The 17,518-nt window shown below is 37.3% G+C and overlaps 1 protein-coding gene and 1 pseudogene across 2 annotated transcripts in view; one reads left to right on the top strand and one right to left on the bottom strand.

The window, feature by feature from the left end:
• The window catches only part of DDX10 (DEAD-box helicase 10), a 289,111-nt gene that overhangs the window by 125,066 nt on the left and 146,527 nt on the right, over positions 1–17,518 (top strand). The window lies entirely within an intron of this gene.
• LOC109436374 (small ribosomal subunit protein uS5) lies at positions 4,937–5,550 on the bottom strand (annotated as a pseudogene).

Raw genomic sequence — 17,518 nt, 5'->3', positions numbered from 1 at the left:
CATTTGATTATTGTTTTTTAAATTCCAATCTCTATTGAAATATCCATCTTTTTCTTCACTAAATCCATCTTTTCCTCTAGGCTTTCTTATATATTTGTTACAGAAGATCCTCATCTAATAACTCCAGTCTCTGGATCATTTGTGGACTTGTCATTACTGCTTGGGTTTTCTCTTGACTATGAACCACATTTTCCTATATTTTTCATGTCTAATAATTTTTTATTGTATATTGTGTGTTCCAGATACTGTGTTATAGGGACTCTGAGTTTTGTTATATTCTATTGAAGAGGGTATTGTTTTACAAGGAAGTTAAGTTTCTGACAGTTCCCCTTGAACTTGTGTGGCTTCATTTTTGGCCTTATTACGGAAGTTTTGTTACGGTTTTATCCTTAGATTTGGAACTAAGTCCTAGATCCTATTCCTAGATCCTTAGTCCTAGATCCATTCTGGAGTTTCAGTGCGAAGTCCAAGGTGTATATTAAGCTCCTTTAATTTGGTGGGACTCTAAGTTTTGTCTCTAAATTTTGTTTCTTTCAGTGAATAGCAACTGAGATCTCTACTCAGCTCTTTCTGTCTTCTAGCTGTTGTTTCTCCTTGAGTCCTACAATCACAAGGCAGAATTTGTAGATTCTGCCAACAAACTATGTGTGTTTGGAAAGCAGATTTTTCTCCAGAGGTTGTAGGTGAGTACTTGGCCCAGCCAACTTTTTGATTTCAGCCTCATGATAACCCTGAACAAAGAACTTGGCCATGCTGGCTAGATTTCTGACTCACAGAATTGTGAGCTATTAAACGGGTGCTATTTTCAGTGGCAGGGTTTGTGGTAATTTGTTATACAGCAGTAGAAAACTAATGCAGTGGAGATTTCACCCACCATGATTTCATTTTTTCTTGATAATTCCCTTCAGTTTCTGCCTGATTTTGGTTGCTCTCTAGTACCTTCAAATAGTTCTTTTATATATTTTGTATAGAGTGTAAAATTGTCATTGCCAGAGCTAGAACTCTCTCTCCATATCAATTTGAGGGTTTTCTTTTCACCTAAAAATTATTTATGTGGTCTTCATGACAGTTACACAGTATTTCATTGTGTTGAAGTACCATTCTCCTAAGGTTATCTATTTGGTTGTTTCTGTTTTTTTGCTATAAAAAAGCTGCAGAGATATCTTTGAGTTGATATTTTGGTTCTGTTGATTTATTTACTTCAGATAGATTTAGAGTAGAACTTTGGGGTTAAAAGGATTAGAGGAAACCACAAAGCCTTTAGAGTGAGATGTGATGTGAGTTCACTTTCTGATAAGCTATTTACTTGCTGTGAGATGGGCAAGTTAACCTGTTTTCATCTTATGTGACAAAAGGTGAGAAAAACTATCTTTCATGGTTGTTTGAGGTTTAAAATTTATGGTTTATGAAGCGCACTGGGTAAAGAGTGGACACTTAATGGCAGATGATGAGATGAATATTGGGGCCATAGATATTGACGTGTTTTGCCATCTTGCTTTCCAGAAGTAAAATGCCAATTTACAGCTAGAGTACTTCATTGACTAGGTCTTCTATGTCACTAATGAACAAAGAGGGACAATTACAAATAGCAGCATACAGGACAGGGCAGCTGAGTTAAAGATGAAAGATCTGACTTCATAATACTACCAGGTACATGCTTGATGCTAAATCAGGTCTCCAAAAGATATAATTATCTTATTCTCCTGAGTTTGTATATAAAAAGGAAATCCTTTTGAAATGACTTAGAGGAGTGGTTTCTGGATTCCCCCCCTCCCCCCGCCCCTTTTGTCCTTCCCTTTAGGTCTAGTCTATTTGTTTATGCCAGCAAACTGTACTATCTGGTTTATTTCTAGTGTAGTTGCCATTTGAATAATTAGACATTCTAAGAAGCTTTGTATTGGAGGTCTTTATCAAGTGCTAATTGGATTTGTAATTTTCCTGGTTTACCACATCTTCCATAAATATAATTGTCTCTGTGTCCCAAGGGATGCTATTTATTACAACACATTGAAATAATATATTGTTAGTATTCAACTCAAGCAATTTATTAACATGGATGCCTAAATTATATTGTTGGGAAATATTTCTGTTACTGACAACTTGCTTTATTTTTATTTAGATGGGGCAGTAAATAAAGGTACTTAATTTACATAAGCCTGTTAAATGAAAGTCTCATTCTCAAGAGGAAGGAAAATAATTGTAAATGCAGTTTACAATGTACTGACATCTGATCCACTTACAGAGACTCATTTAGTGGTATTGGACTGAATGAAAAAACTTTAGTTTTGTAACATTGTTTTTGATATAACAAATGGTATTTATAATATTGCACTGCATGAAGAGATTAGCTCTATTCCTACTAACCCTTTCTCTTCTCTTTTCTTACCCTCAGAGGGTAAAAGAAGAAAGAGGGTTGTTTTGCTTTCCAGAGTGGTTCTATTAGTTTATAGTTGAAATGGCTTTCCTTTAAAAGGGAAGCAAAGAGTCTGATTGCCAGTTATCTAAAGTTCTAAAAGTGTAGTTAATGTTGCAAACCAAAGAGTCATCTCTTGGCATTGTTTACTTTCTTGGATGAATAATTTGTAGACATTATTTTCCCCCTGGTAGAAATAAAATTAGCAAGAGAATATGAATGGGACAACTGAATTGTTCTATTTTTAATTTCTCTTTAAAAGTTTTAAAAAGCTGCTTCTGTGACATTTAAGAACTTTGTTTCTGTTGGCCATTGGGAGTTAAGATCACAACCATCAGAAGAGATTATTCTCAAGTACTGGCTTTGACCTCCACAAGGTCCTTTTTCTCCTTGAGAAAGCCACTGGCAAATTCAGCTAATGCAGACCATGTTCATGTGTTTAAAGGCTTGTAGCCTTAGGGAACAAATATAACATGTCAGCGCTTGCAATTAATTTCTGACAAGTTCAGGTGATGACTTTGATACATCAGTCTGTATGGTATAGGTATGGGCCTTGGTCACCTTAGAAAACACCTTTTTTCCCTTTGGTTTCTGCTTAAGAATTGTGATTCTTACACACAATTCTGCAGAACATTTTCATATTAGAATTTAGACGTAGAGGACTCCACTTCTTGAGAGAAAGAGTAAGCCTAAAATTCTTCTGTCAATTCATTATGCAGTCATTTTTGAACACCTTCTGGATATGGTTAAAATTTATATGATCAATTTTTCTCATCTGCAATTAAATTCTAGTTAGCCTATTTCTAAATCACTTTAGATTCTGCAGTTTCATTTCCTCAGCATCATTTTCTGCTTGCTTGTGTTCAATACGTTTTATTAATTTGTTGGGAGTGTACCTTAGGCCATATGATTCATGCATCATATTATCCTCGTAACTGCTATTTTTATATGTTTGTACATTATTTTTATGAAAACAATTAATTTGGCTAATCCTATGGAGAGAACTGAATAATCTTTTGCTCAACTGTACCATCATTACAGTTACAAATGAAAACTTCTCTTTATAGTGACCTTGTTTGCAGTGTCTCTCAGCCAGTAGTAGACTTGGATCAAATCTTCCTGAGAGCATTAGAGTGGGAGGGGACGGGGGCAGACTTTTGGGAACAGAAAAAGAAAACCAACAAAAGAGAGGGATAGGAGGAAAGCCAGAGGGAGAGTATGGTTGGCTCTCTGTATTGGTGTGGTTTGCATCTGTGGATTCAACTGACTGTGGAACCCAAGTATTTGAAAAAAATGTTTCATTGTTGCCGATATAATTAGTACTATGTAGTTAGACCTAAGATGGTTGCATCTTGCATCTGTACTGAATATGTACAGATATTTTTTCTTGTCCTTATTCTCTAAACAGTAGAATATCACAACTATTTATATAACATTTACATTGTATTAGGTATTGAAAGTAATTTAGAGATGATAGAAAGTATATGGGAGAATATGCATAGATTACATGCAAATACGCTATTTTATGTAAGAGATTTCAGCATTTGTGAATTTTAGTGTCCATGAGGGGTCTGGAACCAATTCCCCACAGATAACGAGGGATGACTGAATCAAGAAAGAGGAGTCAGTGATACCAAATTCTGCCTGACAGGTTAATTAATTTCTTCTAGATCCATCCCCTCCTCCCTGCTCACTGTTGTGGCCTGAGTATAGGTCATTCCTCTACTCTTACACATATGCTCTGTCTCGATTATTCTATTTCATTGTCTACAACATTATGAATTCTTGTTCAACCTTTTAAAATGAGATTATTCATTGCTACTTTAAAACCATTTCCTAGCTCCCATTCACTATGATTGTCTTTTGTCACATAGAGGCTTCTGTCATTGAACTTCCCACAATATTAGAATTGTCTCTGTTACCATTTTTCCCATTAGACTGTGAACTTTGTAACATAGGAACTGTTTTAATCATTTTTTGACATTGTTCCAAACATACACTTTGGCATTAATGGAAGCTTAAAAATAATCAAGAAAGAAATACAAAGACTTAGAAGGGGTCATTAATTTTAGCAATGAGGCAATAATTGGTCATTTTTCCCAGAGCAATTTTAATAAAATAGTGGAGATGGAAGCCATATTAGAGTGGATTGGTAAATGAATGGAAGAGATGAGTGGACGTAAAAGGTAGGGGGTGGGAGTGGATGCTGTGGTTGGCAGGGAAAGGAATATATAATGCAGTCTTATACATCGAGATGTGAACATGTTTAAAGGCCTAAGAAAAGGTGTCCCTGAACCTCACCGAAGAGAATGGGGACAGTGAAGAGCAGAGGGTTCAGGACGAGTTGGAGGGATCACATCCAAGATATGGGGAGAGGTGAGCCTTGGAAGTAACAAGCTGTCCACAATCCTTTGAAACCAAAATGAAGAGTGGTCAAAACAGTGGACTCAGAATTGAATCTAGGGACAGAATCCTTTATTTATTTTTAAGAGGCTAATTCACTTTATTTTTCTTGTATAAAAACTATGTGGTAGCCCCAGCTGGAGCCTGGGTCTTCTGCTTGGAGACCCTGATGTAGGTCTAGGTCTTAATGATGATAAGTGAATTCCTGATAGGGAGACTTGGTGAACACAGTTTCTTTCCAGAGGTTGGAGGTGAAATAGCTGTAGGTCTTAGTTGCCCAAGGAGGCAGTGCAGCCCCTGGCTGAGGTGTAGCCCTCATTAATACTGGCCATCAGCAGGGGCTGCCTGGGCACAGGGGCCTAGACGGTACCAGTCCCCTGGGGCAGGCCTGCGGTGCACTGGCACAGATCTGCAGCAGCCAGGCACTTTGCTGCTGTTGACGGCGTTCCCCCAGTAGCCTCGCTGTATGGGGATGATGGAGAGCTTGGCCAGCGTGATGGCCACACAGATGGCAGTGACTACCTCCTTGGAGGGCTTAGCACCCAGGCCGACATGTCTGTTGGGATCCCAGATGACGAATGCCTTGAAGCTGGTCCGCTGGCCTGCGCAGGTCTGCTTTCCAGGGGCATAATCTTCAAAACCTCATCCTTGAGGGGTATCGCCAGGAAAATGCGATCTCAGACTCCTTGATGGGCAGGGAGAAGAGAGATCTCTTCCAGGGACTTGATGCGCATGCCCTGAGCAGGCGGCTCAGAGCTGCTTGTTCTCGGCCAGGCCTCCTCGAGCTCCATGGCTGTGACCCTCACCCCGACGTTACTGCTCCAGCCTGTGAAAATCACCTTGGCCTGCTGTTCCAGGGCTCCCCTAGTGCTGTCATCCACCATTTGGTGTTTTCTCAGAGAAGAAAAGCAGAATGCTTTGAGTCAGGTGCTTCCTGCACACATTGTACCATAAATCAAAGCCAAAGTTCAGGACTGTCCACTCGCAGCACAGACTGGTGCCCCTGCTTTCAGTGTGTTTGGGTAGTTGGCATTGGTGAGCAGGACAAAGAAGGGCGTATCGTGTGTGTGTGTGTGTGTGTGTGTGTGTGTGTGTGTGAGATATGTTATATAGTGTTTCATTTTAGTTTTTGAGAATCATTTATTTCAGACTAATATGATAGGTATATCTGGAAGATAGCTCTTAAAACACTTGTAAAAGATATATGTGCAAGATGATATTGTCTTGTATACTGGTGGGTCATTCAGTTTTAAAGAAAAATGTCTAGCCATTTGGAGTGGTGAGTGAGCAGACACCTATCTGTCTGTTCAAATATTCATATAAGCTGAGGGAAAAGATCTTTTCATATACAGCGAAATGACATCATTCTTTGCTAGCTCAGATAAAATGGGCTTGTCCCTTGTCAGCAGAATGACTGCAGTTCTGCTTCCTGTTTATAAAGCCAAACTTTTATCTTGAAAATTGTATCACCAGGTATAACATGTAGCATAATTTTCACTGCCAGTAACAGAAAACAATAAGAAGTAGCTTAAAAAAAATGAGGAAATTTTGTTATTTTACATGAGAAATCTGGGTGACGGTTCTATCGTCGATTAATTCAACAATGTTGTCAAAATCAAAGGTCTATCCATCTTTCTGCTCTGACAACCTCCGTTCCTATTGAGTTGACTTTTGTCCTTAGGCTGTCCCCTGATAATTAGAATATACTATAACTCCCGACCAGTTAAATCAGAACAGGAGAGCGGGTGCCCAGACATTGGTGTTTTAAAAGCTCCCAGTTGATTCTATTGTACAGCTCCCTAGGATTGTGAATGCTGAGTTAAACCAAGTAAGATTCACCGTGGGGATTATGAACCCAGAACCCCCGAAGCACATGGGCCATTCAGTAGCTGAAGAAAGCAGTTCTTTCAGCAAGGAGCAAGGGAGAAGGATTCACTAATGGTGTCTGACCTGCTACAGATGATTTAAAGTTTAAAAGAAACACTGTGTTTTAAATTCATGCATAATCACTATTATCACTTAAAAAAGAGCAGTATAAATTGTTCCTACACCTCGCCTTAGAAACAAAGCCCCAGATAAGCAGTTTTATTATTAGCCCAGTGAACTACAAAGAGAATGTTTTGGCTAGGAAGCAAGCCAGGGGTATTAAAACATACACTCTAGTCATTTTGTGTGCAGATAAACATCGATCTTTTAGGTAAATATAATCGTCCATGTTGCCTTGTCTCAGGATGTAGCCAATTTTTGATTAATCACAATTGAGTCTCTTTTTAATGGGTTACATGAAATGTGCTCTTTGTTGTAGTTTGTGTGTTATTTTCAAATGCATTCTGCCTTCACCAGCATGTGCCAAAGAGAAGTTATTACCCTCCCTCCTGAACTTCGTCTTGGTTTATGGCACCATCATGTTCCAGAGGCGCTAGGCTTAGCCACATGTGGTAGTTGCCAGGATGTTTCAGTGGTGTTCTTATAGTGTTTCTGGAAGGCCGTTTCCTCGTGGCTCTTACAGATGTTATGCCACTTGAGGGTCTCCTTTGCTTTGACTCTTGAAATACCACCTAAATAATTCCTTCCTCCCCGTCCCTCTGCCCACACATATTTTTCAGTCTCTCTGTTTAATTTATTCCTAATAGTGCTGCTGGACATACCATAAAATATAGATGGGATCGTATCATTTTTGCATTGTCCTACTGATTCACACTTATCTACAGAATAAAAATCCAGTGTGGTAGGTTGTTTTTTCTAAGATAGTCAGAAAACTGTCTCCCATCTCACACACTGCTTTATAATGTGACTTGACACTCGCATTAATACTTGAGGTCTATGTCCCTCCACTAGAATCTGGGCAGGCTTGTCACTAATGTGACCTCCTAGACCATGTCATAAAAAGTGATAGGGCTTCTTATAGAACCGAAGCCACCTACTTGGAGAGAGAGCCCACCAACAGCTTGCCTGCAGCCCTCGCTGAGCTCCCACCCTCCAGCCAGCACCAGCTTGTTGCCATGTGAGTACTGCCCCAGCTGATCTACTGGAACATGGAGAAGCCATCCCTGCCAAGTCCTGCCGAAAATGGAAAGTCATGGGGAAAAAAAAGATTATTTGTATTTTAAAGTGACTACATTTTCCTTTTTTAAAATCAGATTTAATGAAGTATAAGGTACATAAAGTTCAGTAATGTTCAGTATACAATTCAGTGAATTTTGACAAGTATTTGCTTGCAGTCTTTTCACACTCTCATAATCAAGATAGAACATTTTCATTATTTCTAAAAGTTCTCTTTTATACCTTTGCATCCAGTCCCCCGTCACTATCCTCAGACCCTGGGAACTGCTGATCTGCTTTCTATTACTAGAGTTTTGTCTTTCCCAGAATGGCTATTAAAAATAAGCCTGTTTATGAATATTCAAGTACAAAGCTTTTTGTGAACATTGTTTTTCATTTCTCTTGAATGAAAACTAAAGTATTTAACAGTAGAGTGAGATTGCTGTGTTGTTACATGATAGTATATGCTTAATTTTTTGAACTCTCAAAATGGTTTCCACAGTGGTTTACCCAGCAGTGTGAGTTCCAGTTGCCCTGTGTTTTTGCCAGTTCTTGTTACTGCCATCCTGTGGGTGTGAAGACATCTCATTGCTGTTTTAATTTCCCTAGTGACTAATGATGTTGACGTCCTTCATGTGTTTGTTTGCCATTTGTATGTCTTCTTTGATGAAGTATTTATTCAAATCTTCTGCCGTTTAAAAAAATGGGTTGTTTATATTTATAATACTTAGTTTAAGATTCTTTATGTATTTGGGGTATGATACATAGTTTGTAAGTATTTCCTCCCATTCTTTGGATTGTCTTTTCACTTTCTTGATGGAAATAAAGTAGAAAGTTCTTCATTTGATGAAAGTCCAGTTTTTAAATTTTTAAAATTTTGTGGTTCTTTTCTTTTTTGTTTTATCTAAACAAACAAACAAACAAAACCTTTGCCCAAACAATGTTACAGAGATTTTCTCCTGTGTTTTCTTCTAGAAGCTTTATACTTTTAACTCTTGCATTAGGTGTATGACCCATTTTGAGTTAATTTTTGTATATGGTGTGCGGGAAGTTTCAAAGTTCATTTCTTTGCATATGGATATCAGATTTGTTGAAAAGACCATCTTATTGATTTACCTTGGCTCCTTTTGTGAAAATCAAAAGTTGACCATATTCATATGGGTACACGACTATCGGGTATGTTTCTGGAATGTGTATTCTGTCCCCTTGATTATCAGTCTATCCTTGTGCCGATATTATGTTCTCTTGATTACCATAGTTCTCAGTCTTGCAATCTGTTAGTATATAAGTCCTCCAACATTTGTTCTTTTTTCAATATTGTTCTAACAACTCTAGGTTCTTTGCATTTTCTTACACATTTTATAATTTTTTAAATTGCTGTGAAAAATATTGCTAGAATTTTTATGGGAATTACATTGAATTTATTGATTGATTTGCTGACAGTCTGATGCATACTGCCCTCAAACTCAGACCCATCAGTACAAAGCAGCATTATCAAGCAGTACATCTCATGTCTTCACAGGGGTCAGTGCCGTGCACGTACATCTTTACTTCAGCAAAATAGCTCAGGTTAGTTCCAGGAATGCTGTAATTAACCCACGTCCCTAAATTATTTTGTCCTATTATAATTGGTATTTTTAAAAATTTCTATTTCCAATTGTATATTACTTTTATATGTAAATAAAAACATAATATTGACCTTGTATCCTGTGACCTTGCTAACTCACTAGTTTTAGTAGCTTTTTAGTAGATTTCTTAGGCATCTTCTCATTGAAAATTATGTAATCTTTGATTAAGGATCGTTTTTCTTCACTCTTACCAATCTGTATGCCTTTGATTTCTTTTTCTCGCCTTGCTGCACTGGCTAAGAATTCTTAAACAATGTTGACTAAAAATGATGACAGCCTTTTTTCTGATCTTAGAGTACAGCATTCAGTATCTCAGCATTAAGTACGATGCTGCCTCTAGGATTTTTGTAGATGTTCTCTAAACTGAAGGAGTTTCTTTTCCTTCTACTCCCAGTTTTTATCATGATGGGTGTTGAATTTCATCAGATGCCTTTTCTGCTTTCATTTAAGATAATCATTTGGTTTCTTTGGGGTGGTGGGGAATCATCTGTTAACCTGGTGAGCTATATTGATTTTTGAATGTTAAACCAGCTTTGTGTTCCTTGGACTATATACCTTTTTTTGACCATGATTCTTTTTATATATTAGCTTGGTTCAAGTTGCAAATATTCTGTGAAGGATTTTTACTTCTGTGTTTATGAGACATACTGGTCTGTACTTTTCTTTCCCTCCCTCCTTTCTTCTCTCCCTCCTTCCTTTTTCCCCTCCCTCCCTCCTCCGTCCCTCCCTTCCTCCCTTCCCTTTTGTAATTGTCTGGTTTGGGTATCAGGGTAGTGCTTGACTCACAGAATGATTTGGAGAGTGTTCCTTTAGTATTTTGCACAAGTTTGTGTAATGTTACTATTTATTTCTTAAATGTTTGGTACAATTCACCAGTGATCTGTGCCTGGGAATTTCCTTTGCTGGGTAGGTTTTTAAACAAATTGTTTTGCTCATTTATTTTTTTCTTGAATGACCTAAAGTAGTTTGTACATTTCAGGAAATTTGTCCATTCAAGTTACTGAATTTATTGACATAAAGTTGTTAGTAATGTTCTCTTATTAGCATTTTAATGTCTGTATGAGCTATAGTGATCTCTCCTTTCTCATGTCTGATATTATGAATCTCTTTTTTTCCTAGAAAAAAAAACGCTTTTCAATTTTATTGACCTTTCAAATATCCAGTTTTGGATTCATTGATTTTCAATACAAACATTGTATGTTTTTTGTTTTGTGTTGGCAGAACTGTCCTTGTTCCTCATGGCCTTTATAGTATAGCTCCATTGTGTTCTAGTTGAATGTATACTTGTGTTTTGTGCCTTTACCTTCCAGTGAACAGTATGCTTTTTTTTGGGACAATTGTTATTCATCTTTGTCATTTTCACAGTCTTGAAGTAATTTGGACTCAGTAAAATAAGTTGACATACTGTGTGTGGGGACAGAGCCCCAGAAAGTAGTTTACAGGCTCTCTGCCTCATGTGGAGGGGTTCTGGCTCAGGTAGTGGATGGCCGTCAGCTGTGGCTGATTGGCCGTCGGCTGTGGCTGGTTAGCCGATTGGCTGCTGGTATAACTGCTGCGGCTACGTAGGAGAGCCAAGGATTGCCGAGAGGAGCCGAGGAGAGCGGAAGAGAGTAGAGGAACAGAGTCGAGGAGAGTCGTCGGTCGGTTGGTGGAAAGGCGGATGGCAGGTCACACGTCCGGTGGGCCCAGCCTGCAGTGAGACCATAGTGGTATGACTCCCCTACCTATGGCTCTGTGGGTGTTCCTTTTTGGCCTCACCATATCCTGCGTTCTTATGTGAGGAGCGGGACCAGAGACCCCGCAGGCTGCCCCGCACGACAAATGGTGCAGCGAGCAGGGTCTCCCGCATGACACTTTCCCCGAAAATAAGACCTAACTGGACAATGAGCTCTAATGCATGTTTTGGAGCAAAAATTAATATAAGACCCAGTAGTATGTTATATTATATAGACTCGGTATTATATTTATATTATATTATATTATATTATATTATATTATATTATATTATATTATAGTGACCCAGTATTATATTATATTATACCTGGTCTTATTTTATTATATAATATATTATATATTACATTAATATATTTTAATATACATTATATTAATTTTGGCTTCATAAGACGCATTAGAACTGATTGTGCGGCTAGGTCTTATTTTCAGGGAAACACGGTATTCTAGTAACTGTCTCATATAAAATTCAATAGTAAGTTAAAACAAAAAGGTATAGAATGCTCATGATCTGATGAGAAATTTTGGCTTTTTAATAAAAAAACAGTTTGTCTCTATAGTGACATAAATATTTCAGCTTTATAATTCACATTCTCAGTATGCTTTAGATGATTCTGGTCTCATTTTGCTTTGGTATATAAAAGGAGAAGGGTTCTTTTAGTACCTTCATCTGATTTAGGGCTTTCTTTTAAGCTCTCACCAAGCCTTTGTCCCAGGCTTGCACTGGAGGCGAATGCAAAGGAATCCACAGTAGGCTATAATAAAATATATAAATGATTTTCTGTTACAAAAAGATCTAGGAGATAAGAGCTCAATCTAGTAATTATGGGCTTACCTAGTACATTTAACATATGACTGGAGTTAGCACAATTTTATTTCTAAAATCTTTCAGAATTGCATCTGTTATGTAATTTGGATGCAATGAGGAGAGCAATGTCCTTATCACTGCAGCTCAAATTCTGGAGGAGCGTAAACACTCCCACTATGCTCGGCCAACACAAAGTAACAGAACAGTGGTTATTTGCTGACCTTTTCAGATCTTTTTAGATGAGGAAAGGTATAAATAAATAAAGCAATTCTTTGATTCCTGGTAAGTAGTCTGGAGGCTGAAGAGCAGTAGAAAGGACCTCATTCTGCATCTTGTGCAGTTTACAGCCCCTTGATCTCCTTGCTCATCCCCTCTTTATCCCGAGGGAGCAGACTCAGGCTGTGTTCTTCCTCATACCCAGGCTGGGAACTTTAGCAACTTTGTCATTCAACTGATTTCTTGAATTCTCTTCTTTAAACTTTTCTAAGCTGTTTCACTTGACTCCCTACTTCCAGCTCTTGCGCTCATCTGATACACTTTTCTATATCGATGTCATATTAGTCTTGCTAAAAAATATTTCAATTACAGTTGACCATTGAAGAATGCAGGGGTTAGGGGCACTGACCCTCCTACACAGTAAAAAATCTGTGTGTAACATTGTACTCCCCGAAAACTTTACTAATAACCTACCATTGATGGGAAGTTTTACCGGCAACACAGTCAGTTGGTTAACACATATTTTGTATATGTATTATATACTGTATTCTTACAATAAAGTAAGCTGGAGAAAAGAAAATGTTATTCAGAAAATCATAAGGAAGAAAAAATACATTATAGTATTTATTGAAAAAAATCTGCGTATAAATGAACCTGAATAGTTCAAATCTGTATTGATCAACGGTCAACTATATGTCACTGTTTTGCTCCCAAACTTTCAGTGCTTACAGAAGTTTAAACTCTTATTCTTCAATTCACTCTCAGTTTTCACCATTTCAATCTTAATGAATTTATTATATCGTTTTTAAAATTGTTATTTTTATTTTGGCAAAACTCCCATAACAGAATTTCTCATCTTAACCATTTTCAGTATAGTATATGAAGTCTGACAATTAAGTTTATAAACTCATCCTGGAAAAAGTGCTACATACTTCATTACTGAATATCACTACAGTCACCTTTGAAGTACTCCCCTTGGGAAGCTATGCACAGACACCAGCGCTTAGTCCACCCTTCAAAGCAATTTTGGAACTCTTTTTCTGGAATGTGCATCAGAGCTGTCATCATATTAACCTTGATGTCCTGAATGGCATCCAAATGTCTTCCTTTCAATATTTCCTTATCTTCAGTTAAAAAAAGAAATCATTGGGGGCCACATCCGGTGAATAGGGAGGGTGTTCCAATACAGTTATTTGTTTACTGGCTGAAAACTCCCTCACAGACAGTGTTGTGTGAGCTGGTGCATTGTCATGATGTAAGAGCCATGAATTGTTGGTGAAAAGTTCAGGTCATCTAACTTTTTCATGCAGCCTTTTCAGCAAGCACTTCCAAATAGTAAACTTGGTTAACTGTTTGTCCAGTTGGTACAAATTCATAATGAGTAATCCCTCTGATATCAGAAAAGGTTAGCAACATCACTTAAACAAGTTCACGAACTTAATTGTCAGACATCGTATTCACATTGCTGTGCAACCAGTCTCCTCTTTTTCATCTTGCAAAATAGAAACTCTGTACTCATTTAACAATAACTCCCCATTTCCTCTTCCATTCAGCTGTTGGCAACCACTGTTCTGCTTTGTTATTATGAATTTGGCTCCTCTAGATGCCTCATATAAGTAGAATCATACAATACCAGTTTTTTTGAGACTGGCTTATTTCACTTAGCATGATATCCGCAAGATGCATCCATGTTGTAGCATGTGTCAGAATTTCTTTTATTAAGGCTGAATATCAGTTCTTCTTGTAAGAGCAGGTCCTTTATGGGGAGACGATTGAATATGTTAGAATATTAGATACCTGAGAAGAATTACTGTAGTTCTCAGATAGGGTGAGGAGGAAAAAAACCCAGGTTCCTAGGCTTCTGAAGTTTCAACTTTGCTTGGCTTTCCTTGTGTAGGATAACAGAATATGCTACCCCAAAATATGCCATTTTGGCATAAGGATTATTTGGGTTTAAGCCACATAGTAAACAACAGATGCAAGGTGTAGTCTGACTGTTCTTTTTTGTACTGAAAGCAAGAGATTAAACTTCAATGTGAAAGGTGCCCTGCCCTATCTTCAGCAGGAGCAAGTCATTGTGATCACGAAATATGGGGAGTATGGGCTGAGAAAAACCTGTACAAATAAACCTTGTTAAACTAACTCTTATCTTCCTAGTCACTTTTGCACAATTAAGTGTGCTAGACATGTCCCTTTGTCTTGTCACACCGTTAGCACTTACTTTGCTGTCCCCCCTTATCCACAGTTTCACTCCGATGGTTTCAGTTACCCACGGTTGATTGTATTCTGAAAATATTAAATGGAAAATTTCAGAAATAAACAATTCATAAGTTTTAAATTGCACACCATTCTGAGTAGCATGATGAAATTTCACGCTGTTACACTCTGTCCTACCTGGGCCACGAATCATCCCTTTGTCTAGTGTAGCCACACTGTGCACACTACCTGCCTGGTAGTTGTTTTGGTTATCAGATCGACTGTCACAGTATCACAATGCAAATAACCCTTATTTTACTTAATAATGGCCCCAAAGCCATTTACATAACTTTTTCCAGTACATTGTTATAATTGTTCTATTTTATTGTTGTTGTGAATTTCTTACTGTACTTAATTTATAAGTTAAATGTTATCATAGGTAAACATATGTAGGAAAAAAACAGTATGTATAGGATTTGGTACTATGCATGATTTAAGGAACCACTGGGGGTGCTAGAACATATCCGCTATGGATAAGCGGGGAGTATTGTACTCTTTGTCCAAATTAATATGTAAGTTTTTGGCCCTAACTTTTTCAGGTCTTCATTTTCCTTGTGAAGGCTCCCATGTATATAAAAATTACTATGTAAAATACATATTCTTTCCATCTATTAATCAGTCTTGTTAGTTTTAATTCTTAGGCTCAGCTAGAGACACTAAAGTGGTACAGGAGAGATTGTACCTCCCCTATACTTGTTTCCCATTTATTGAGTTGCCTCTATTAGTAGTGCTTGGCTTTTCATAATGTTTTTTATTTACGTAAAATTCCATTTTAGCCCCAGTTTGTTTCCAGTTAATAAGTATACAGATTCAGTAACTGTATCTGCTATCTTAAGTATAGCCTTTCCTTTGCAGTCTTTGTGATATATGTGGTTTTTTCATTGCAGAGCTATTTAAATTGTAATGTAATGACTTTTTTTGGACTCATGATACTGAAAAATATTTCTTTGTAGTTCTTTAAACCATTGATAGGAATGTGGGTGACAGAGTTTACTTTTCTTATTATATAGTAAAACAAGTTTCAATGTAAAAAAGTTCAGGCTTGAATTTGAACACAACTTTTTTCTTGTCTTTACTGTGTGGTAAATACAATCGTCTCTTGAAAAGGTAAATTCTTGGCCTCTGTGAACCAGAACCACCCTCAGAAGCTCTTCAGGACAAATCAGATCACTTCACACCTCCAGAGTGTCCCCCTATCTTTTCTATAGGTGAATTCCGAAGTCCTCAGTGTGCCACACTAAGTGCTTTGCAATCTGATGTAAAATCTAAATCCTTGTCCTATGTCTAGCCAGACTCTAATTCTCTCATTCACTTTTACCTCTGCCTCCATTTCCACCAAATGACCTTGAATTCTCCGAATGTGGCATAGTCTGTCCTTGGCCTAGCAAGTATGACTCTCCCTGCCTGGGATACCCTATTCTTGTTTCTCTGTATCTGGTGAAATCTCACTATTTGATTGAGGCTTTTGTCTCCCAGGGTTCCTTGTCTGAACCTCAGACCTCAGTGCTTTTGAATGACTGTTTCTTAATTTTCCCATGAGTAGTATATGAATATTATCATTCTAGATGTTAATTCATTACCTTCAATGGATGCCTTAGGGCATTAGGGATTAATTTTCTTTTGAGACTCCCATTGAGTAAGGTCTGGTCTTACAAACCCCCACTGAGTTCGTTTCCTTCTATTGCCCTTGCACAGATTTCACACTCCTCTAGAGCATTTGTAACATTATAATTATTTGTTTACATATGCAGCATCTCCTTTAGGCTGGGCTTCTAGAGAACAGTTATAATATCTGTCTTATACATTCTCACACCCAGGACTCGGAACCATGCGTGATACAGAGCTGATGTTTGATGTTCAATAAATGTTGGTGGAATATAGATAGAGATACTGAGAAGATTGTATTGACTTTCTAAAAGTAGTTCAGCTTCATTTTTTTCAGCAAGACTATAGTTCACATTGTTTCTTCCCTTTTCTAATTTATTTCTGCATGTGATTTCTTCTTTAAAATGATTACCTTAATATTTTCTACCTTGTTCTCCAGTTGGCTATCTATCATAGTTCAGCAGTTTTCTTGTTCCTTGTACCTGTGTGGATGCTTTTCCTGCCCAAACAGAACTAAATGTTCCCAGTAAGACTCTATTGATATGAATTTTTAGAACTCTAGTGTCATATTTAAAAGAAATTAAATTTTTGTGATTAATTGACAGTCATATGGAAAATCAAATGAGATGATGCTTTTGCCTCATTTTATTGGGCAAAAATATAGTTGAACCATTTATTTGAATAATAATGTTGTTTTTGTAGTATGTATAGTTTGTGTTATCCATTCCATTTTCTGAGTTGATAATTTTTACTATACATTATTATAATTACCCTCTGAGTGTTTGCTCTATAAATTGATTTCTCATCTAGGTGATGATAAAGGAATTTTTCTCCATTTTTTTTTTTGCATCCCTGTTTGTTCAATATAGAGAGATGGAAGTGGATATTTGTTATTTGGTTTTATTTTGTCAGATATATGCTGTGTTCATAAAGAGTTAATCCTTTGAGTTGGTAGAACCACAGACCGTGCGTACCTCCAGACGTATAAAATGTAAAGATGTGTGCACCTCTTAAACACCTCTTTCCCAGACTTTGGAGGGTGATTCTCTTCATAGAAAAGACCCTGTATTTGTTAGATTATGTACTTTGGAGTGTCTGAATAAGTACTTTGAATCTCAGAGTGTGATTGTTTCAAATTTAAGGAAATATTTAATTAGATCGTAGTTTTCTAACAATATTGGAATAAAAAAAAATTATCTTCACTACTCCTTACCTGCCTGAACTATGAAGAGAAAGGACAGATTGACTTTTGTAAACTGCTATAAAATCAGCAGTAGGTTTCTATTCTGTTGGCTTGTCTTTCTCATCTCCTTAAAGCTTGAGATAAGTGTGTGTTTTGAATGTATTGAGAACCATGTTTTCAAAGTGTCTGAACTTGTGAAATGTTAAAGGATTCCAGGATTGGCAGTAGCTTGG

The sequence above is a fragment of the Rhinolophus sinicus genome, linkage group LG06, assembly GCF_036562045.2.
Source record: "Rhinolophus sinicus isolate RSC01 linkage group LG06, ASM3656204v1, whole genome shotgun sequence".
NCBI lineage: Eukaryota > Metazoa > Chordata > Mammalia > Chiroptera > Rhinolophidae > Rhinolophus > Rhinolophus sinicus.
This window is presented reverse-complemented; position numbering and strand designations above follow the sequence as displayed.